Below are 9929 nucleotides of genomic sequence, written 5' to 3' on the forward strand. Positions count from 1 at the left end.
AACGCAACTGCTCAAAACAAAATAAACTTTCACAAAAATGTCAGCATATTCAAGCTTATATGATGTGGTGTTTGAAATTGATTTATTTCTCTTTTCCTGGAACACTTTTTTATACTTTATTCCAAAAAATTAAAAATTCAGTTAAAATATTTAAAATTAGTTCATTTATAAAAGGAATGTGGTTGACAAAATGGGAATTGTAGGTCCAGTGAAACAAATACTTCGTGAAAAGCTGTTTCAGAGAGGGTATTGTTCAACATGTTAACTTGTGCAAAAGATATTTTCGAATGGTGTATGATGTGACATGTTGTGCAATTTTTTTTATCACATTTTCAGAAGCTACTTGTAGTATTTGCCACTGGCTAAGCTTTGTTACAAATGACAGTGCTTAAGCCTGTTGGATCATGACTTGGATCCTTGGGATTTAATGAAATAAAAGAATTTTTTGCCAAGTTTTGCCCACACTCCGTTTGGGAAAGATCTACATCTGCTTTCAGAGGAAAAAGGTATCAGCTTTCCTAGTCTGTTACACAAGGATATAGCTCTCTTGAGGCTGCCTGCATTGCATATAAACAACTCAGACACTGCTTGGTTTGCACTTAACTTTCTTATCTCTCTTACTCAGCTGTGTGCAAGGGCAGATTTTAGAGCAGGTAGACTTCCAATCACATCTGGACTGGAGTTGAAAATGTATTTTTCCAGGGTGTCAGACATGAGTTATCTCCAGGAGATGCTGTATTTTGCTATAGCAGGAGATGCTGTATTTTTAGTGTCCTTGTGGGCAGGAGGGAGCAGCTGCAGCGTACAGATCCCAGCTGCGAGGAGAGCAGACAGGCCTGGGTACTACTGGTGAAGCTGCAGCTGGTACACGGCTTCTTGCTGAGAGGCTGTTGCTGGAATTGCCCAGGCAGCCCCCGTGAAAATGAATGGAGTAGCAACTGCTTTAGTCCATATAATGTAAGATTTCTAGTTTGCTGTAGCAAAAATACCTCCAAGTTAGTTGTGACATTTTTAAAGTTGTTTTTCAGAGAAAACATGCTGTGTGGATGAAAAGCTCTTCTTCTTCTTCTTCTTCTTCTTCTTCTTTATCACTAATTGTTTGTTTGTTTGTTTGTTCTTTTGCTACCTGAATGGCCTCTTTTTGCCGTGTCTGCATCTAACTTCCAAAATCTACCTTAACATCTCCAGCTGTTCTTTGGGGTTGGGAAATGGCACCTCTTGTACCCTCCAGGTACCAAACACTGCAGTTCTCAAAACAGGAAGCTGCTTCTGAAAGAAGTCCTTTTCAGGAAGAAATAATCCTTTTTTCTGTTTGATAGTTTTTACCAAGCCTGGGTTTTCCCCCCCCCGTGGTTTATAGGTGTGGCAGCACTCCTAGCATCAGCCAAAGCAGTTCACACCCTCCATTGCATGTAATGTCAACAGTCCAGATGAAGAGCTGGGGTTTACATCATCCTCCTTCATAGATCTCGCATAGGTCATGGGAGCCTGCTGGGCAGCTCTTGGATAACAGATGTTCTCAGGCCCCAGTGGCACGAAAGCTAGACCTGAGCACAGTGTAAAGCAGCCCTGAGGGTGTACAATTCAGGACTCAGAAGCTGGGGACCCAGCAGTGGTCCTGCATGGTGTCCCCGTATCTGAGCTTAACACCCACAGGAAGGTAACTCTGGTAATTCTTGATCGTTTGTGGGATGTCCTGTATTCTGGCAGAATCCCTTTTGAGGCCTCTCGAGATGGTTTGTGACTTGTTACCTCCTGTTGGAGCAGGAGTAAGGGGATGGAACTAAGGCCTTATACTTCCATAATTAATGTACAGTTGGTAATGTAAGTCTAACTGGTGTCATCTGGTATACTGGCTGACCTCTTGGGGAAAGTGCTTCAAGGCAGAGAACCCTAGCAGCTGAGAAATGATTGCAGCAGCAGATCCTTACAGTGCCGTTGTAGGTGTCTCTTTTATCGTGGAAAGGCATTTAATATTCAAGCAAATTACTTTTTGCCATTTTCTCCCAATTCCTGTTGTTTCTGTTACTTATTCAGCAGCAAGAGAGACTGCTGCTCTGGCATGTTTAGTGCAGACAGGTGGTGACAGCTTGCAGCATTTTAACTACTGCTTTGCTTAGACCTCCTCACGAGTTTTGCAGTACTACAAAAAACATATGTTAGCACTGAAATAGCTTTGCCTGAGGTGGGGGGATGCACAGAAATGGGAGCTGGGACATTCCTTTGGTAAGGGTAGAAAGGTGTTGCAATGAGGGGGTTGTTTAAGAGGCATGATATGAGAGTTCATGAGACCTGGTTTTATTTCCTAGTGTTGTGTGACTGTGGACGATGCATCCCTTCTCCCTTCTGTGGCAGGCAGAGGTCAATGACTATAAAATCCATCGGTTTGTGAAGGGCACAAGTACTAGGAGACAACAAAACGTCATATAACTATCTAGACATGCTGAACAATCTGGTTTATGCACCTAAGGAGTGGAATAATCCAAGGTACAGAAGGGAAGGACACACAGCAAACTGGTTGGTTCGACAAAATATTGTATGCATACCACATGCTGCATTGTTAGTTCTTAATAACAAACATATTTTTGATACAGTATGGACTTGCTTGTGCTTTCTCACAATGTAAATGGGGAATAACAGGAAAGTATTTGCTCTTTGCTACTTGTTTTTTTACCTTTTTAACCTTTACCGTGAGGTGTTACTGAGGGGGTGGGTAGGAGAGTTGTGGTGATTGTGAGACTATAGGAATGTCAGCTTGCAAGTGATCCAGAGCCTAAAACATGGGGGTCTGTGCAACCCCTCTCCCCACATCCTATCCCCTCCCCTCTCCACCCTGGTGTGTTTTTATAAGGAAACAAGAGGGAGCCAGGCACTCCTTGTGCAACCTTTCCTTGTCAAACTGCTCCCCTGGAGTGAATTTTTCTTACTTTGATTGTATTTAAATAGTAAAAATTACAAGAGGCTTTTGGGCCAAATTTTAGAAGACATTTAGGTGCCTCATTTCCAATGGGAGGAGATCAGGCTCTGAAGAGCCTGTACTGGAGAGAGTCCAGTGGAGGGCTATGAAACATGATCAAGGGACTGGAGCACCTCTTTGAAGAGGAAAGGCTGAAAGACCTGGATCAGTTTAGCCTGGAGAAGAGAAGACCGAGAGGAGATCTCATCAATGCTTATAAATATCTAAGGAGGGGGGTGCCAAGAGGATGGGGTCAGACTCTTCTCAGTGGTGCCCAGCGACAGGACAAGGGGCAACGGGCACAAACTGGAACACAGAAGTTCCATCTGAACATAAGGAAAAACTTCTTTCCTTTGAGGGTGGCAGGGCACTGGCACAGGCTGCCCAGAGAGGCTGTGGAGTCTCCTTCTCTGGAGATACTCAAGATCCACCTGGATGTGTTCCGGTCCAGCCTGCTCTAGGTGAACCTGCTTTGGCAGGGGGGTTGGACTAGATCTCCAAAGGTCGCTTCCAACCCTCACCATTCTGTGATCCCTGGCAGTTTGTTGCCTACCAACAGGATCTGAATGGCGGGAAAGAAATAAGAGCTGGAAGAAATGGAGCTGCAGGAGTACCATGTCGCCCAGAGCACTGGGTTAAGCCCTGCTTTGCTGCTGATGTGTGCATCGTTCTGGCCGATGCTTTACTGGAGAAATTGTGATGAAGTGGGAAAATAGTTGTGTTATACTACTGCTTGCCTAAGTGGCTGAAGGATCTGACTTTTGAATTAAGCATGCTCTGAAACAGCATTCCAGTGTGTAAATCTAGATGCCAAGAATGGAGGGGCCTGGTTAATGTGTCAGGTTGGGGAATAACTGTAAAAGAGGAAAAAAGTTGATTAATTGGAAAATCATCCTGCAAGAAAGATATTGTGGCAGTAGCATGAACTCATGATGACTTGGAGTTGAACTGCAGTACCTGAGTTATTTGAAGCATTACAAACCAGAGGGACAACAGTATATAAGAAAACAATGAGTAAAGACAATCTGTTTTTCTTATTCCTTTCCCTGTCTTTGAAGCTTGCAGGTCAGTTTTCCCAGGCAGTGTTTCACACAGAGATTGCAGAGATTTGGCTTTCTAAGCCTAGTTTTTACATGTTAGGTCTCTCCTTCAGGAAAGCTACCTGCCAGATGCAGACTGGTGAGATACATCCGGTGTCTTCCTTGAGAGTGATGAGAGCATTGAAGGTCCAAATAGGCACCAACACCACAAATGAGGACACGCAGGTAATTTTAGTACTTGTGCCATGAGAGGTGGAAGAAAGGAGGTTTTCTGGAGGGAACTGGAACCTGTGATTTATGCCCATAAAACATCATTTTAGATTCTTTGCAGTCCATTGTTAAATTCTCTTTTCATAAATATTCAAGTACTTGCCCAACTTGTTGTTGCTGATTCCTTAAAAAATGCAAAGGAGAGAGAGATTGCTACTGATTCCTTTGTGACTCTGACTCATTAATGTTGCTTTTGCAGGCGAGGTACCTGGTGATCTCTAAAATGCACAAGAGGTGCTGAGGAGGGGCCGTGTTTTTATGAGCAAATGCAACATGTAGTGAATTCATGCTCTGCCTGCCAGCAGAAACCATGATTTCCACACACGTTTGCACGTAGGAACTGCATGGCTGTGCACCTCACAACTGCCTGCTGTTTCTCAACAACTGCAAGTACCTCTGCCTTGCCTATGTTCCCTGGGTAGATCTGAGGTCACACTGCTGAAATAATCCCCTTAGCTTATCTTTCTGGCTCTATCATGGCGTGTTTGAAAGTTCCTCCCACTTACTTCTCCTTACAATCAGATCACCGTAAATATCTTATTCTTCCTTCAAATGCCCATCAGAGTTTTAGGCTTGCTTATCCCTCTGACCTGGTGTGCTGTCTTATTTGCCTTGCCATCTCTGCTCCTGTAGCATGCTAGTCTTGACACCCTATTAAGTTCTTCCTGTCTGCTTTCTGTGCTTCTTCCCAATTGCTTTCTTGCAGAGGATGGTTTTTTGCATCTTTTCTCTTCCACTAAAGACCTCTTAAAAACCCATTGTTACCTTGGTACCCAGGAGTGGTGTCTTTATAGATGATTAAAAGACACTTCAGTAACTGAAATAGTTGCTGAATTTCTCAATGTACCTTCTCTTCCTCTCTGTCTCTTTGATTTAAGATCTGAGAGGTGAGAACGCCCTTATTTGGGAGTATTGCAGATATTAAACATATGATAAAATGGAAATAACCATTTCCCAGTTTGCATGTGCAAATGTAGGTATTGGTATGATAAACCACATGTGACTTTTTGCAGGTGCTCCCTTTGCCAGGGTTCTGGGCTTCTTGCCAAAGCATTTTCTCTCAACCTCGCTGTTAACCAGTCCCTTGCGTTTTACATCAGCTTCTGTCTAAATAGGCTTAACCCTCCAGTTAATAGATATCTTTTTCTCAAGCCCTGCCCATTGCACCTGCCTTTGAAAATGTGCCCTGGAGAACCCAGTGATTCATCTGTTGTGTGCTGTTGCTGTTTGGTTAAATCATTGCTTAGTTTCAGGTGGCTGCGTTTGTGCGCTGGAGCACTTGATCCTCCTGTTTACTGCTTTTGTATATTGTGGAAGTGTTTGTAAAGCTTGAGGGGAGGTTCAGAATGAAAGGTATAATATCAGTGTTTGGGATAACAAATGGTACAGGCCATACACTCTCTTCATTCAATGCTTTTTCTGTTTCCACACCAGTGAGCACGATGGATGTAATGTAGTCACAGCATGTTTCCAGAAATCCTGAGATCAGTAATGTAAAATAGGTCTTTGGAATTTTAATAATGGAGAAAATGTCAGTATGCAAAATTGGTGTAACCTTGTTTGTCCCTTCCCCCAGTTTTACGCCTTTAGACCAGTCTATGTATTTTCTGACTTTGCAGATACGACGTAAGGCGGGGCATAGGGAACCCTTCAGAGCCTTGTATTGATTCCCCTCCTGTTCTAATAGGATTCACCACCCTAGAAAGTAAATGTATACAGGCGTACTTTTAGACCAGACCTTCAGGATCAGCTCCCATCTTTCTGGATGCATTTGGGAAGCTTGGGGACCTTCAACACTGATGAAATGACTTTTGACATCTCGTAGGAAGTACTGTGGCACGCAGAGATCACTGGGTTCCTTCCAGACCACTGTTTTTCCCCAGCCACATTCAAGGATGAGTTGTGTGTCACTAGCAATATTTCAGTCAAAACAGTTTGAAGGCTGTTTTCTACTACCTGAGGTGAACAGTGAAGTGTTGAAGAGAGCATGATTCTGACCCACCCTCCTTGTAGAAATGGCATTATTTATTTAGGTCATGAAATGATGGTGGTATTTTTCTCAGAAAATATATTTGTACACTGTCAAGTCTATGTCTGGGGTTTCAGAGATCAGAGATCGACTGCCCAGATCAGGTATCACGAATCACAGTTATAGGGTAATGCTGGGAATGGGAAATTATGCAGAGGAAAGAGATAGTTAATTCTTCCATGTGGGTATAAAAATAAGTCCATCTTGGCACTTGGTAGTTCAGTAACTTTCTTGAGCATTAAACTTACAACTTTTTATTTTTTTTTCTTTCCAATAGTCTCTTCATGTAGCTTTATATGGAGAGCAGTTTGAGATGTTCGTCTTACAAAAGAAGTATGATCAGAAGCTCTCATTATGATTGCTGCAGTGGCACACTCCACTCCATGTTAGACAACTGTCTATCTGGCTCAGGCTACCAGCCAATAACGAGTTATCAGCCTCCCAAAGTGAAATTAAATAAGCAGGTATTCAGAGCTATACTGAACTATATAATGAGAAGTATTCAAGTCATGATCAGATTGGGTTCAGCACCAAGAAAATCCTTAGTCATTTGCCTATCAAGAGGTTTTGGTTTGGGTTTGTTTTTTTTTTTTCATTTGGTTACCAGAAGAAGTAAAGATTTTTCTCCCTCTTTTTACATCAAAAATCTTCTTAGTCAACAACAAAAAAATCATAGTTTATGTTGTTTTTTTTCATACAAACATTTGTATTGGTACAATCAGAGCACCTGTCTTTTGCTATGGAGAGGGAAAAATAGCAGAGCCCCCAGTGAAGTCTGCCTAATTAGTGGTTGAAAGATTATTTTTTTGCAGCTAAAGGTGCTATAGTAATCTGTGTGTGAATTTCTGTCTCCTAGACTTTACAAAAATTCTTTGAGGCAAACGAAGTTGCGAGAGAAGTAGGGCCTCCCTTCAGTAATCAGTCTTGCTCTAAGAGAGGACAAAATGGATAATAATCATTAAGACATAACTTCCAACTGCATGAGCCTGTTTTCCTCTCATTATTCCTATTTTTTAGATTGCAGCAATTCTTTTTCTTTAACTCCAGAATAAAGTTCGAAAGGCTTCATTTTGCTTTTTGAGCAGTTTGTGGCTTTGTTGCTCTCCTGCCTATTTGAAGATAGTGATGATGAATATGAAAAGCCATTTTCTTTACCCCAGATACATATGCTTGCCATAAAAAAACATAAATGTTGCACTAAGTGCTGTTCTTTTTCTTCCGTGGCTCTCATGTGTTATGTTACATGGAACCTATCTAGATTTCTTTGTAACCATGGTTACACATAGAGAAGTAATATAATGACTAAACAGTCTATCTGTTTTAGTCGCAGAGCTAGAATTTGGCCAGTTTGCCTAACTTTTTGGTTCTCAGAATAGACTCTCAACTGCTTATGCCTTATATACAGCTTAAACTCCTTTCTGGGATGGCACCCCTTGCTACAAGTGATGGAGAGAAGGATTAGGAGATGATAGCAACAAACAGGAGATTTTGTTTAACTGATCATGTAAACAAATAGATTTTGTCCATTGATCACATATGCAAATAGCTAGTCTTCAAATGACCTGTGCAGTGGTGTTTAACCCCAGAACCGTTACAGATTCCTTAAAAGTTGTTCTTACTGACACTCCCAGCCAAGTTAGGTTTTATAGTCTTCATAGGTAAAAAATGATGCAGGTTTACGTTGTTTCTGTGTGGTTTTATGTGTATTGACAGAACACAAGCTTCCCTAAATGCACGTGTCTAAATGAAAAGTGAATGTAGATAAGTGAAGGTGAAAGCCAGTAAAATAAGATACTGTCAGCTGAGGGCAAATGCAAAAGCAGCTGTATCTGCTGTATCCTCGGCAGACTTCCTCTGAAATAAAGCCGGGTAAAGGCTTCTACAGAATGAGCCATTCTCCATCCTCCAAACCTCCAAGTCAGAAATCCACAAAATAAGTTAAGGACAAATGGCACTCTAACAGAAGGGTTTCTTGAGTTTTGTAAAATGGGAAAGCATGATGATGAAACCAGATCAACAAATAAATACTATATTTTGTATACCCTTTCATTGCCTTGCAAAAAAGAGAATATATCCCCCCAAAAGTCAGCTTTGCAAAACCCTGAATGAATGCCTTGTTCTTATTATTGCTTAAGTCATTCCTGTTTATGCCAGTATTTCAAGGATTATGTTTTGATTGTTCTGGAGAGGTGAAAACACTTTCTTGCTGATGAATAAACACTGCCACTTTTAAATATTTGTATGCAAAATGTCTTTAAAGCCCTTATGAAATGCTTTCCAAAAGCACTAAGAAGCTGTTTCCCAAAAAGACAGTTTTTCTCTACATTTTCTTTCATGCTAAACAGTCCAAATGAAAAGCCTTTCAGAGTTAACTAGTTTAAGCAATACCAGTGTTTTAGTGTAATGAATAACTTTTTATAGAGGACAATTGCACACAGTTCAATATGCTAGTATTTCTATTTCTGTGCCCCACCAATGCCGGGATTCTAGGGTAGAATTTCTTTCTTTGAGAAAGCTGAAGCGATCAAAACCCTGATTAACCTCTGATATTCACGTGGTGCTCTTGATCTTGAGGACCGAAGCAGTAACAAAGAGTTAATGGCAGCCATATGCTCAGGGTATTGTGGGTACTGTTGACCCAAATGTGAACTCCGCAAGCGAGTGCTGCTAACTGCTGTTTGTTTCAGGTTTGGCGTGGAGATTACTGATGAAGAGTTTGAGCTGCTACTTGACAGAATCCCCCTTGATGAAGATGGAAATGTCAGATATCGCCGGTTCGTGGCCAGGTTTGATTCCTGGTATGCAGCGTATGCATTTTATTTCTCATTTGTGAGGGGAATTATTCTTAATCCAAAAGGCTCACGTAACGTTTCCAGACTGATTCTCATTTCTTAAATGTGCTCCTTTATGATGTATTTCTTGCATGGAGTACGCTGATTACATTTAAAATTAGCTGATGTTATAGGTACGTATCGTTTATAATTTAGTTGCTCTTTACATGGTAATTACATATTTTAGAAGAAAGACTTCAAAGGCATGTAACGTAGCTTCATGCTTTCTGTGGGCTGGGAAATATGACAGACTTCTAAATAAAAGCTAATTAAAAAAAAATTGTAATAAATGTACTTAGTATCTCTCTGAGAACTTGAAGCATTTACAGGCCCTATATGTAGTCTGAAGTACTTGTGAGATGGTGGTGTTGGTTAATAGAAGCTCTGCTCAGCCTCCAAGGCCTAGCCATGAATTAGAGTTTGATTAAAATAAAGAAGCATCGGGCTAGATAGAGATATTTTATTATTTTCCAAAAATGAGGACTCCATCCCCAGAAGTGTCATGCCAGTAGCAGGGCAGAAGCCAGTGACATTGCAGAGGTGAGTGAGAGTCTCTCGTGGAAGCTGGGACTGGAGAAAGCCATTCCACCCATGAAATCTGGAGAAGTACATTCCAGCACTTTCATGCACGCTTGCATGTGCACCTAGAAGTTAGACTGCTCAAACAGAAATGCAAGTGTTTTGGGGTTATGTATCAGGTAAGGGTATATCTAGTTTGCGTACACACATGAAAGGTAGGTAGAAGTCGGAGTTCACTGTACTGAAACCACATGGGGTACCTTCCTGCACTTCAGGTAACAAAC

The 9929-nt window shown here is 41.4% G+C and overlaps 1 long non-coding RNA gene across 1 annotated transcript; it reads left to right on the forward strand.

Annotated features, from left to right (window-relative positions):
- The first annotated feature begins 4039 nt into the window (after positions 1–4039).
- On the forward strand, positions 4040–9579 carry LOC309671324. The gene is made up of 3 exons (XR_014269125.1): positions 4040–4221; positions 6573–6759; positions 8983–9579. It is a non-coding gene; the product is annotated as an uncharacterized lncRNA (long non-coding RNA).
- The last annotated feature ends 350 nt before the right edge of the window (positions 9580–9929 follow it).

The sequence above is a fragment of the Vanellus vanellus genome (assembly GCF_965231255.1).
Source record: "Vanellus vanellus genome assembly, chromosome: 4".
NCBI classification, from domain to species: domain Eukaryota; kingdom Metazoa; phylum Chordata; class Aves; order Charadriiformes; family Charadriidae; genus Vanellus; species Vanellus vanellus.